Genomic DNA, 12,148 nt, shown 5'->3' with positions numbered 1-12,148 from the left:
CGTCGACCCCCAGCTCAAGGCGGTCACCGCACAAATCGAACGAAGCTTCTCCGACAATGGTTAGCAACCCACAACCGAAGAGCTGGCAATCGTCGAGAGAGTTCGAGCAGCCGTCCTTTCCTGCGCGGCATACCTTGCCATGACGGAGCCCGCCAGAGCCCAGATTTCGGCCACCTACACCCAGCTCGTGGCGGCCTATGCCAAAGATATGGCAGACGCGGATGGCGAGATGCTTGCTGAGTATGGTGCGATTGATGCCATGGAGCCCCTTCCCCAGGAGACTGTCGGGCGCGAGCTAGACATGGAGGCGGCAGAGGAGATCGATGAAGACCAGCCATAATAGTACTCTTTATTTTGTTTAATTAAGAGCGTCGGTCTTTAATTTCTTAGAGTAATGTTTAGGTCAGCTAGCTCTGTTTAATTGCTGAACTAGCTCGACTAAGAAGTTAGTCTCCTTTGTGTCCCCAAATTATGCAATGACGTGGATAACCACTGTAACCAGGGAAATTCAAACCAAAATTTTTGACGTTCAAACTCAACACACACGGGTTAAGCTATCTGAATCGTTTGTGAGGTTCACATACCATACACAGTTCTGAATAAGGGACCGTGTCTGATGACACTTTGCGCGCTAGTTTTTTCGCTGAAGCGATTCCAAATTTTCGGCTTCCGTGGAAATATCTACCTCCCTGCCCCCTTCCCCTCACCAAAAGCCACATTTCCCCTCTTTCCACCTTTCTTTCCAAGTTGAAACCTTCACTCCTTGCTGATACGTCTCCAACGTATCTACTTTTCCAAACACTTTTGCCCTTGTTTTGGACTCTAATTTGCATGATTTGAGTGAAACTAACATGGACTGACGCTGTTTTCAGCAGAACTGCCATGATATTGTTTTATGTGTAGAAAACAAAAGTTCTCGGAATGTCCTGAAAATCCACGGAAGCACTTTTTTGAAAATATAAAAAAAAACTGGCGAAAGAATCAAGACCAGGGGGCCCACACCCTGTCCACGAGGGTCGGGGGCGCGCCCACCCTCCCTAGGCGCGCCCCCTATCTCGTGGGCCCCCTGAGGCTCCGCCGACCTCAACTCCAACTCCATATATTCTGTCTCGCGGAGAAAAAATCAGAGAGAAGGTTTCATCGCGCTTTACGATACGGAGCCGCTGCCAAGCCCTAATCTCTCTCGGGAGGGCTGATCTGGAGTCGGTTTGGGGCTTCGGAGAGGGGGATTCGTCGCCGTCATCATCATCAACCATCCTCCATCACCAATTTCATGATGCTCACCGCCGTGCGTGAGTAATTCCATCGTAGGCTTGTTGGACGGTGATGGGTTGGATGAGATTTACCATGTAATCAAGTTAGTTTTTTTTGGGTTTGATCCCTATTATCCACTATGTTCTGAGATTGATGTTGCTATGACTTTGCTATGCTTAATGCTTGTCACTAGGGCCCGAGTGCCATGATTTCAGATCTGAACCTATTATGTTTTCATGAATATATGTGTGTTCTTGATCCTATCTTGCAATTCTATAGTCACCTATTATGTGTTATGATCCGACAACCCCGAGGTGACAATAATCAGGATACTTCTCGGTGATGACCGTAGTTTGAGGAGTTCATGTATTCACTATGTGTTAATGCTTTGTTTCGGTTCTCTATTAAAAGGAGGCCTTAATATCCCTTAGTTTCTGCTAGGACCCCGCTGCCACGGGAGGGTAGGACAAAAGATGTCATGCAAGTTCTTTTCCATAAGCACGTATGACTATTTACGAAATACATGCCTACATTACATTGATGAACTGGAGCTAGTTCTGTGTCACCCTATGTTATAGCTATTACATGAGGAATCGCATCCGACATAATTATCCATCACTGATCCAATGCCTACGAGCTTTTCACATATTGTTCTTCGCTTATTTACTTTTCCGTTGCTATTGTTACAATTACTACAAAACCCAAAAATATTACTTTTGCTACCGTTACCTTTATTATCATACTACTTTGCTACTAAATACTTTGCTGCAGATACTAAGTTATCCAGGTGTGGTTGAATTGACAACTCAACTGCTAATACTCAATAATATTCTTTGGCTCCCCTTGTGTCGAATCAATAAATTTGGGTTGAATACTTTACCCTCGAAAGTTGTTGCGATCCCCTACACTTGTGGGTTATCAAGACTAATTTTTGGCGCCGTTGCCAGGGAGCATAGCTCTATTCTCTGAGTCACTTGGGATTTATATCTGTTGATCACTATGAGGAACTTGAAAGACGAAAGAACCAAGATTTTTCCCTCAACTACGAGGGGAGGTAAGGAACTGCCATCTAGCTCTGCACTAGATATTCCTTCTGTTTTGAGTAAGCTTGCGACACCTAAACCTACTACTGCTATGAATTCTGATATGTCGCATGTTATTGATGATGCCACTTCTGCTATGCATGATACTTATGATGAAACTACTTCTGTGCATGATACCACTTTGCCATTAGGTGAATTTCTTGATGAACAACTTGCTAGGGTTAGAGAGAATGAAATTATTGAAGATGCTATTATTGATGATAGTGATGATGAAGGTTCTCCCAATGATTATGAATTGCCTGTTGTTCCTGAGGGTTATGTTATGGAAGAGGAAGCTGCTAGAGCTATCTTTGCTTGTAAAGATAGATATGATCTTAGGAAATTATTAGCTAAATGGAAGCAACAGTCTCTTAATGCTAGAATGAAACCCGACCTTGCTTTTGCTACTTCACCTATCTGTGTTACTGATAAGGATTATGAATTCTCTGTTGATCCTGAGATTATTACTTTAGTTGAATCTGATCCTTTTTATGGCCTTGAATCTGAAACTGTTGTGGCGCATCTTACCAAGTTGAATGATATAGCCACCCTGTTTACTCATGATGATAAATCTAGCTATTATTATATCCTTAAGATATTTCCGTTCTCATTAAAGGGTGATGCTAAGACTTGGTATAATTCTCTTGCTCCTGGTTGTGTGCGTAGTCCCCAGGATATGATTTATTACTTCTCTGCTAAATATTCCCCTGCTCATAAGAAACAAGCTGCCTTGCGGGAAATATATAATTTTGTGCAAATCAAAGAAGAGAGTTCCCACAAGCTTGGGGGAGGCTTCTCCGATTACTTAATGCTTTGCCTGATCATCCTCTTAAGAAAAATGAAATACTTGATATCTTTTATAATGGACTAACCGATGCTTCCAGGGACTACTTGGATAGTTATGTTGGTTGTGTTTTCAGGGAAGAACAGTCGACGAAGCTGAATTACTATTGAATAATATGTTGACTAATGAAAATAATTGGACTCTTCCTGAGCCAATTCCTGAGGTAATTCCTGAACCAAGTGAGCCAACTCCTGAGCCTATTCCTAAACCCACTCCAAAGAAGAGAGGTGTTTTATTTCTCAGTCCTGAAGATATGCAAGAGGCAAAGAAATCAATGAAAGAAAAAGGTATAAAAGTTGAAGATGTTAATAATTTACCACCTATTGAAGAAATACATGGTCTTAATATACTGCCTGTTGAAGAACCACATTGTCTTGATAACCTGACATAGGTAGTAAAGGTAAATTCTCTCTATAGATATGATAAAGTTGAGATTCCATCTACTAAATATCATAGCCCATGCTTAGATGAATTTGATGACTTTATGGCTAGACAAGAAAGTTTTAATGCTTATGTTGGTAGAGAATTAAAGAATAATGCTTTCGAGATAGGACGCGTGAGCGATTATATGGCTAGAGTTAAAGGTGAACTTAAACTCGTTAGCAAATATGCTTCTATGATTGCTACTCAAGATGAGAAAGTACTTAAAGCTCAAAATGATTTGCTTGATGAATTAAATAGTAAACCTAATTTTGCTGTTAGAGTGGCTACTAGAACTGGTAGAATGACTCAGGAACCTTTGTATCCTGAAGACCACCCTAAGAGAATCGAGCAAGATTCTCAGAGAAACAATTTAGAAGCACCTAGTTCTTCTAAAAAGAAGAAAAAGAAAAACGATAGAACTTTGCATGCTTCTCGTGAAACCACTGTAGACACACCTGAGAATCCCAATGATATTTCTATCTCTGATGCTGAAACACAATCAGGTGATGAACAAGAACCTAGTGATAATGTTAATGATAATGTTCATGTTGATGCTCAACCTAGAAAAACAATGATGTAGAAATTGAACCTGTTGTTGATCCTTATAACCCACAATCAAAGAATCAACGTTATGATAAGAGAGATTTTGTTGCTAGGAAGCACGGTAGAGAAAGAGAACCATGGGTTCAGAAACCCATGCCCTTTCCTCCTAAACCATCCAAGACAAAGGATGATGAGGATTTTGAGCGCTTTGCTGAAATGATTAGACCTATTTTCTTACATATGCGCTTAACTGATATGCTCAAAGTAAATCCTTATGCTAAGTATATGAAGGATATCATTACAAATAAAAGAAAGATACCAGAAACTGAAATTTCCACCATGTTTGCTAATTACACTTTTAAGGGTGGAATACCAAAGAAACTTGGAGACCCCGGGGTACCAACCATACCATGCTCCATTAAAAGAAATTATGTGAGAATTGCTTTATGTGATCTTGGAGCCGGTGTTAGTGTTATGCCTCTCTCTTTATATCGTAGACTTGAATTGAGTAAGTTGACACCTACTAAAATATCTCTGCAAATGACTGATAAATCAACTGCTATACATGTCGGTATTTGTGAGGATGTGCCTGTTGTCGTTGCAAATGTCACTATCTTAATGGACTTTGTTATTCTTGATATTCCCGAGAATGATAGTATGTCGATTATCCTTGGTAGACCCTTTTTGAATACTGCAGGGGCTGTTATTGATTGCAACAAAGGAAATGTCACTTTTCATGTTAATGGTAATGAGCATACGGTACACTTTCCGAGGAAATAATCTCAAGTTCATAGGATCAATTCTATTGGAAAAGTTCCAACTATCATTATTGGAGGTTTTGAATTTCCTCTCCCTACTGTCAAGAAAAAGTATGATATTCTTATTGTTGGGGATGCTCATATCGCCGTTGAGGTAACTTAGTGTTATTCGAAATTTCTCCGGTTCCGTGTTATTCGGAATGAGTTTGTTAACAAGACTTGATCAACCTTGTTAGTGGATTCATTTTGATGACCATGAGATGGATGAAACTAGAAGGCACAACCTTCTGTACCGTCTTTTTACTTTCTGTTATTTAGAATAAATAAAGCAAAAATAGTATTAGTTATCTGTTTTCTGAATTATCCGTGCAATAAAAAATATCCCGAAAATAAAAGTGCTCCAAATGCCCTGCAAATTTAGTATGTTTTTATGGAATATTTGAGGATTTTAGGCACTGAAATCACTGCAGGAGGGGCAAGCACCAAGCTACAACAGTGGAGGGCGCACCCACCTACCCTGGGCACGCCTCCCTGTCTCATGGGCCCCTGGTGGCCCCCCTCCACTTATGCCAGCACCAACACACTCCATCTTCTTCCCAAAAAAATCCCCATCCAGCTCAAGCACGAGTTCTAGCTCATTTTGCTGCGATTTTCGATCTCCTTGCTCAAAGCTCCATTCACAAAACTGCTTTGGGAGATTGTTGCTTGGTATGTGACTCCTCCATTGGTCCAATTAGTTTTTGTTCTAGTGCTTTATTCATTGCAAATTTTTTCTGCATAGGTGACCATGTTCTTGAGCTTGCATGTTAAATTTATGAGGTCCCAAGTAATTCTAATGCATGATATAGGCTCTAGGCACTTGTAGGAGTAGTTGCTACCAATCTTGTTTAGTTTTTATTCACTTTTATTTTGAAGTTACTAAAATTTTAGAAATTTTTCAGAAAAAGAATTATGTCTAGGAGAATGTACCAAGGTGGTTCCTCGGTAAAGAAAGGACCCAGGATTGCTATACGTGAGCAAGATGTTGAATTACCGAGGGACGCAGATGTACGAGCTTGTGAGTGGCCATCCGATGATTTTATGATCGAAGCAGGCTTTAAGGAGGAATTTGACGAGTATGTGTGTAATGCTGATCTGGAGGACTTCTTACAAGATAAGTGTCCTCTGTACTATCAATTGACTGATTCCTTTGTGCGAAGGTTTAAATATAACTGTACACGTAATTCTCCTAGTGTCCTATTTGATATCTATGATACATCTTATACCATGGACTTAGAGGATTTTACAACTGCTTGCAAACTCCCGCAGTGGGGTGATATTAATGATCCCCACAAATCTGAATTTAGAGACTTCCTTGCTAGTATTACTGTGGGAGAATCCAAGGATATTGCACAAGCTACCATAGGGAGCATTCATTTTCCTGCTATACATTATTTTGCTCTCTTCATTGTTACATGCATTAACGGTAAAGATGAAGCTTGTCATATGTGTGTCCCTGATCTTTGTGTCCTCAAGAGTACTGTGTTAGGTTATAAAGATTATAACTTGGGGGCAATAGTTGCACGTAGGTTGCATAATAATGGTAGAGCTGGAGACTTATTTGGAGGGATTTATGTGACCCGTGTGGCTAATTATCTTGGTATAGCCCCACGAGAGGGGGATATGATGTTACCTCCTGCTTATCTAGATTACGACGCTATGGTCCAACATCATTTTCTTAAGAAGGAATAAACAATTCCTCCAATATCAACTAATCTATGACAAACGCAACATCGTCCATGTTACTCTTCCTGCTCCTCTCCTTTTTGATTACCAGGCAAAAGGAAGATATGTTGTTACCAGGGAGGAAGCAGCTGAACGTGAGGGGAGAGCGGAGGCGGCTCGCCAACATGCCGCAGCTCAGGAGGCAATTGCCGCTGCATCTCAGTACGACCCCAGTTACAACTACGGATATCGGCCAGGCGGTCCTTGGTACTAGACCAACTTAGGCCAAAAGTCTAAGCTTTGGGGAGTACGTATTTCTCACCGACTTTACATTTATGTTCACACACTATTCTAGTCGTCGGTGCTCATACTCTTTCATTGTATTAGCCATGCTAGTTTAATTTTCTTTTTCTAGTTTTCTTCTTGTGTGTTTGATAAACCTTAAGAAAAACCAAAAAATTAGTTAGTTTAATTTCCATGCTTGTAGTAGAAATTAAAATGAAAATCCCAAAAAGATTTCTCGTTCTTCTTCTTGCTTGTTGGGAGCTTTCCCGTGTAAATAGTTTTCTTTTTCTTTTTTTTCTTTAGGGGTCGAGAGTAGAAGACCATATTGAAAAAGTTTAGTGGCTCTCACATGCATGATTGTTTATTTAACTTAGAGCCCATATTATCTTGTCTTCTCTCTCTTGAGTTGAATGCTTGTAGATTCCAGCTTAGTCCAATGCGCGTGCACTATTATTATTATACACATCGTTCGGTCGTGCAAGTGAAAGGCAATAATGACGATATATGATGGACTTATTGAGATAAGAAAAGATGGTATGAACTCGACCTCTCTTGTTTTTGTAAATATGATGAGTTCATCGTTCCTGATTTAGCTTATTATGAAGTAAACATATTTGCAATGACATTTAGAGATTATAGTTGCTTGTGCCATGCTTGATTAGCTATGAGTTATAATGGTTTACCTTGCGTGCCAACATGTTATTAGAATGATTAGGATGTGGTATGATGGGATGGTATCCTCCTTTGAATGAATTGAGTGACTCGACTTGGCACATGTTCACGCATGTAGTTGAAACAAATCAACATAGCCTTCATGATATTTATGTTGATGGTGGATTATATCCTACTCATGCTTGTATTCGGTGTGAATTAATTTTAATGCATGTTTATGACTGTTGTTGCTCTCTCAGTTGGTCGCTTCCCAGTCTTTTGCTAGCCTTTACCTGTACTAAGCGGGAATACTGCTTGTGCATCCAAACTCCTTAAACCCCAAAGTTATTCCATATGAGTCCACCATACCTTCCTATATGCGGTATTTACCTACCGTTCCAAGTAAATTTGTATGTGCCAAACTCCAAATCTTCAAATGAAATTCTGTTTTGTATGCTCGAGCAGCTCATGTTTCAACTAGGGCTGCCTATATCTTCCATGCTAGGTGTGTTATTCTCAAGAGGAGTGGACTCCGCTCCTCATGCATGAGAAAGGGCTGGTAACCGGGATGCCCAGTCCCATGATCCAAAAAGATCAAAGCAAATCAATATAATTAAACAAAACTCCCCCAGGGCTGTTGTTAGTTGGAGGCACTCGTTGTTTCGAGCAAGCCATGGATTGATGCTTGTTAGTGGTTGGGGGAGTATAAACCTTTACCATTCTATTTGGGAACTGCCTATAATGCATGTAGTATAGAAGATATAGCCATCTCATAGTTGTTGCGTTGATAGTGAAAGTATGCCGCTTAAAATGTTATTTAATCTCTATTTTAAAATCGAGCTCTGGCACCTCTACCAATCCATGTTTCCCTCTGTGAAGGGCCTATCTATTTACTTTTATGTTGAGTCATCACCCTTCTTATTAAAAAGCACCCGCTGGAGAGCACACTGTCATTTGCATTCATTACTATTGGTTTATATTGGGTATGACTTGACTGGATCTCTTTTACCATGAATTACAATGTTTAGTCAGTCCTTGATCTTTAAAGGTGCTCTAGATTTATGTTTTGCGGTCTTAGAAAGGGCTAGCGAGATACCACTTTGTTATATCATGTTATGATTGTTTTGAGAAAGTGTTGTCATCCGAGTTTTATTATTATGGCTCGCTAGCTGATTATGCTATTGATATGAGTAATTGTGAGACCTAAGTGTTATTGTGAGTATGGTTAGTTCATAATATTTGCTGAAACCTGAATGCTGGCTTTGCATGTTTACAACAACAAGAGCAAACAGAGTTTGTAAAAGTTTTTCTTTATCACTTTCAGTTTATCAACTGAATTGCTTGAGGACAAGCAAAGGTTTAAGCTTGGGGGAGTTGATACGTCTCCAACGTATCTACTTTTCCAAACACTTTTGCCCTTGTTTTGGACTCTAATTTGCATGATTTGAACGAAACTAACTCGGACTGACGCTATTTTCAGCAGAAGTGCCATGATGTTGTTTTGTGTGTAGAAAACAAAAGTTCTCGGAATGTCCTAAAAATCCACGGAGGCACTTTTTGGAAAATATAAAAAATACTGGTGAAAGAATCAAGACCAGGGGGCCCACACCCTGTCCATGAGGGTGGGGGGTGCGACCACCCCCCTGGGCACGCCCCCCTCTCTCATGGGCCCCCTGAGGCTCCGCCGACCTCAACTCCAACTCCATATATTCTGTCTCGCGGAGAAAAAAATTAGAGAGGAAGTTTCATCGCGCTTTATGATACGGAGCCGCCGCCAAGCCCTAATCTCTCTTGGGAGGGCTAATCTGGAGTCTGTTCGGGGCTCCGGAGAGGGGGATTCGTCGCTGTCGTCATCATCAACCATCTTCCATCACCAATTTCATGATGCTCACCGCCATGCGTGAGTAATTCCATCGTAGGCTTGCTGGACGGTGATGGGTTGGATGAGATTTACCATGTAATCAAGTTAGTTTTGTTAGGGTATGATCCCTAGTATCCACTATGTTCTGAGATTGATGTTGCTATGACTTTGCTATGCTTAATGCTTGTCACTAGGGCCCGAGTGCCATGATTTCAGATCTGAACCTATTATGTTTTCATGAATATATGTGTGTTATTGATCCTATCTTGCAAGTCTATAGTCACCTATTATGTGTTATGATCCGACAACCCCGAAGTGACAATAATCGGGATACTTCTCGTTGATGACCGTAGTTTGAGGAGTTCATGTATTGACTATGTGTTAATGCTTTGTTCCGGTTCTATATTAAAAGGAGGGCTTAATATCCCTTAGTTTCCGCTAGGACCCCGCTGCCACGGGAGGGTAGGACAAAAGATGGCATGCAAGTTCTTTTCCATAAGCATGTATGACTATTTACGGAATATATGCCTACATTACATTGATGAACTGGAGCTAGTTCTGTGTCACCCTATGTTATAGCTATTACATGAGGAATCGCATCTGACATAATTATCCATCACTGATCCAATGCCTACGAGCTTTTCACATATTGTTCTTCGCTTATTTTCTTTTCCGTTGCTATTGTTACAATTACTACAAAACCCAAAAATATTACTTTTGCTACCGTTACCTTTATTATCATACTACTTTGCTACTAAATACTTTGCTGCAGATACTAAGTTATCCAGGTGTGGTTGAATTGACAACTCAACTGCTAATACTCAATAATATTCTTTGTCTCCCCTTGTGTCGAATCAATAAATTTGGGTTGAATACTTTACCCTCGAAAGCTGTTGCGATTCCCTACACTTGTGGGTTATCACTTGCTTGCAGCACCGCCTCCTCGCCGACGAGCCTCCTTCATGCTGCTCGGCCTCGCCTATCCAGGCAGGTAATCCACATTCGACCCCCATCCTACTCCTTCCACATCCCACATGCCCCGACCGCCGTCGCGAGCGCGACACCTTCCACCCAAATCACCGACCCCTTCACCAAATAGGCGCTGCCCTTAGCCATGGTGCATGCAGTATAGCCAGGGTCTCAAGGAGCATTTGGCAGTGGAGAAGCAAATCATGGCCGCACGCGTGGATGAGGTCGCGATGGCTGCCATTCGTGCCAACCCCCAAATCTTGGAGGAGCACCTCGCCGTCGAGGCCACCGTTGATGCCTCGCGCGCCGACGCCACGACGTGGTTGGCTACTTTAAATGACAGTTCGTGGCATTTTCTCGAGGCCACCGTCGGTGCCTTCGATGAAGACTACGAGGTGTTTTCTCAGCGTGCACGTGTTTACCTCATCTCGAGAGCCAGCAGGTTGGTGCGCGGAGCGGCTCGGGTAACTCACCACTACAACAAGGGCACCCACGATGCGGAGGCCTCGCCCTCTTCCATGTCCAAGGATCCAATCATCATCGATATCTCCGACAATGAGGAGTAGCTTGTCTTATTAGCTCACTATAAGGACCCATGTTCTGTTTGCTAGCTACTGCCTTTCCTTAACAAATTCTAGTGAATTGTGCTATCTACTTTTACCATGCAATCTTCTGCTATAGTGTATATGTTCTATATGTCGTGCAATGTGGTGTTCAGTTAACTGCTTGGTTCAATTCTGCAAATGTGATGTTCAATTTTTTAGAGTGCAATATTTCCAAGTTGTTAAGCATGCTTGGTTTGGTTAACTGTCTGATCTTCTATTACGAGTATGTTATATTGTGCAATGTGGTGCTTAGTTAGCATTTGGTTCATTTGTTGTGGTGTTTAGTTAACTGCTTGGTTCAATTCTGCAATGCGATGCTCAATTGTTGTGGCTGCATTCTGTTATTGTATACCATGTGAGGAATAAATCAAATTTGGCTGTACTAAATACATGAGAAACAAATACAATTGCTATATTTCCAAGTTGTTAAGCATGCTTGGTTTGGTTAACTGTCTGATCTTCTATTAGGAGTATGTTATATTGTGCAATGTGGTTTTGAGTTAATGTTTGGTTCATTTGTTGTGGTGTTTAGCTAACTGCTTGGTTCAATTCTACACTGCGATGTCCAATTGTCGTGGGTAGAATTTTGTATTTTTGTGCATGTGAGGAATAAATTGAATTTGGCTGCACTTAATACATGAGAAACATATACAAGTGCTATATTTTGAAGTTCTTAATCATGCTTGGTTTGGATAAATGGGTTTTCCATGTGGCTTGAATTAATCTGATGAATCTGCAATGTGCTTATTTTTCATCAACATATTTTACTGATAGCATGCGAAACCTTACTTAATCTGATGACTAACTACCTTACATGTGTTGTAGGGAAACAATGGGAAGCACCGAGGTTTACAATCGAGGTTAGCACATGCATGGTCCGTTCTCTAATAACACATTATTGTGAAATTGCAGGAACCATTCTAATATTTTGGTTTTTAACAATTTGGTCTTGCACATGTTGGTCCTGCTGTCAGAGGTTTTGACCCACTGTTCGACCCTTTTTTGCATATGGGGAAATGAGTTGTCCATGAATATCAATCAAATCAAGAAACTCAGAAAGATTGTTAGCCTCGATGGGCTTCTATCCCATATTACTGCACAAAGGGCCACAGTTGATCAATCTGCTTAAGAAGAGGACTCTGAGGATGCTCCTGAGGCCCCGAAGCAAA

This window comes from Triticum dicoccoides, chromosome 4B (genome assembly GCF_002162155.2).
Source record: "Triticum dicoccoides isolate Atlit2015 ecotype Zavitan chromosome 4B, WEW_v2.0, whole genome shotgun sequence".
Lineage (NCBI taxonomy): Eukaryota > Viridiplantae > Streptophyta > Magnoliopsida > Poales > Poaceae > Triticum > Triticum dicoccoides.
Note: the sequence above shows the minus strand (reverse complement) of the source record.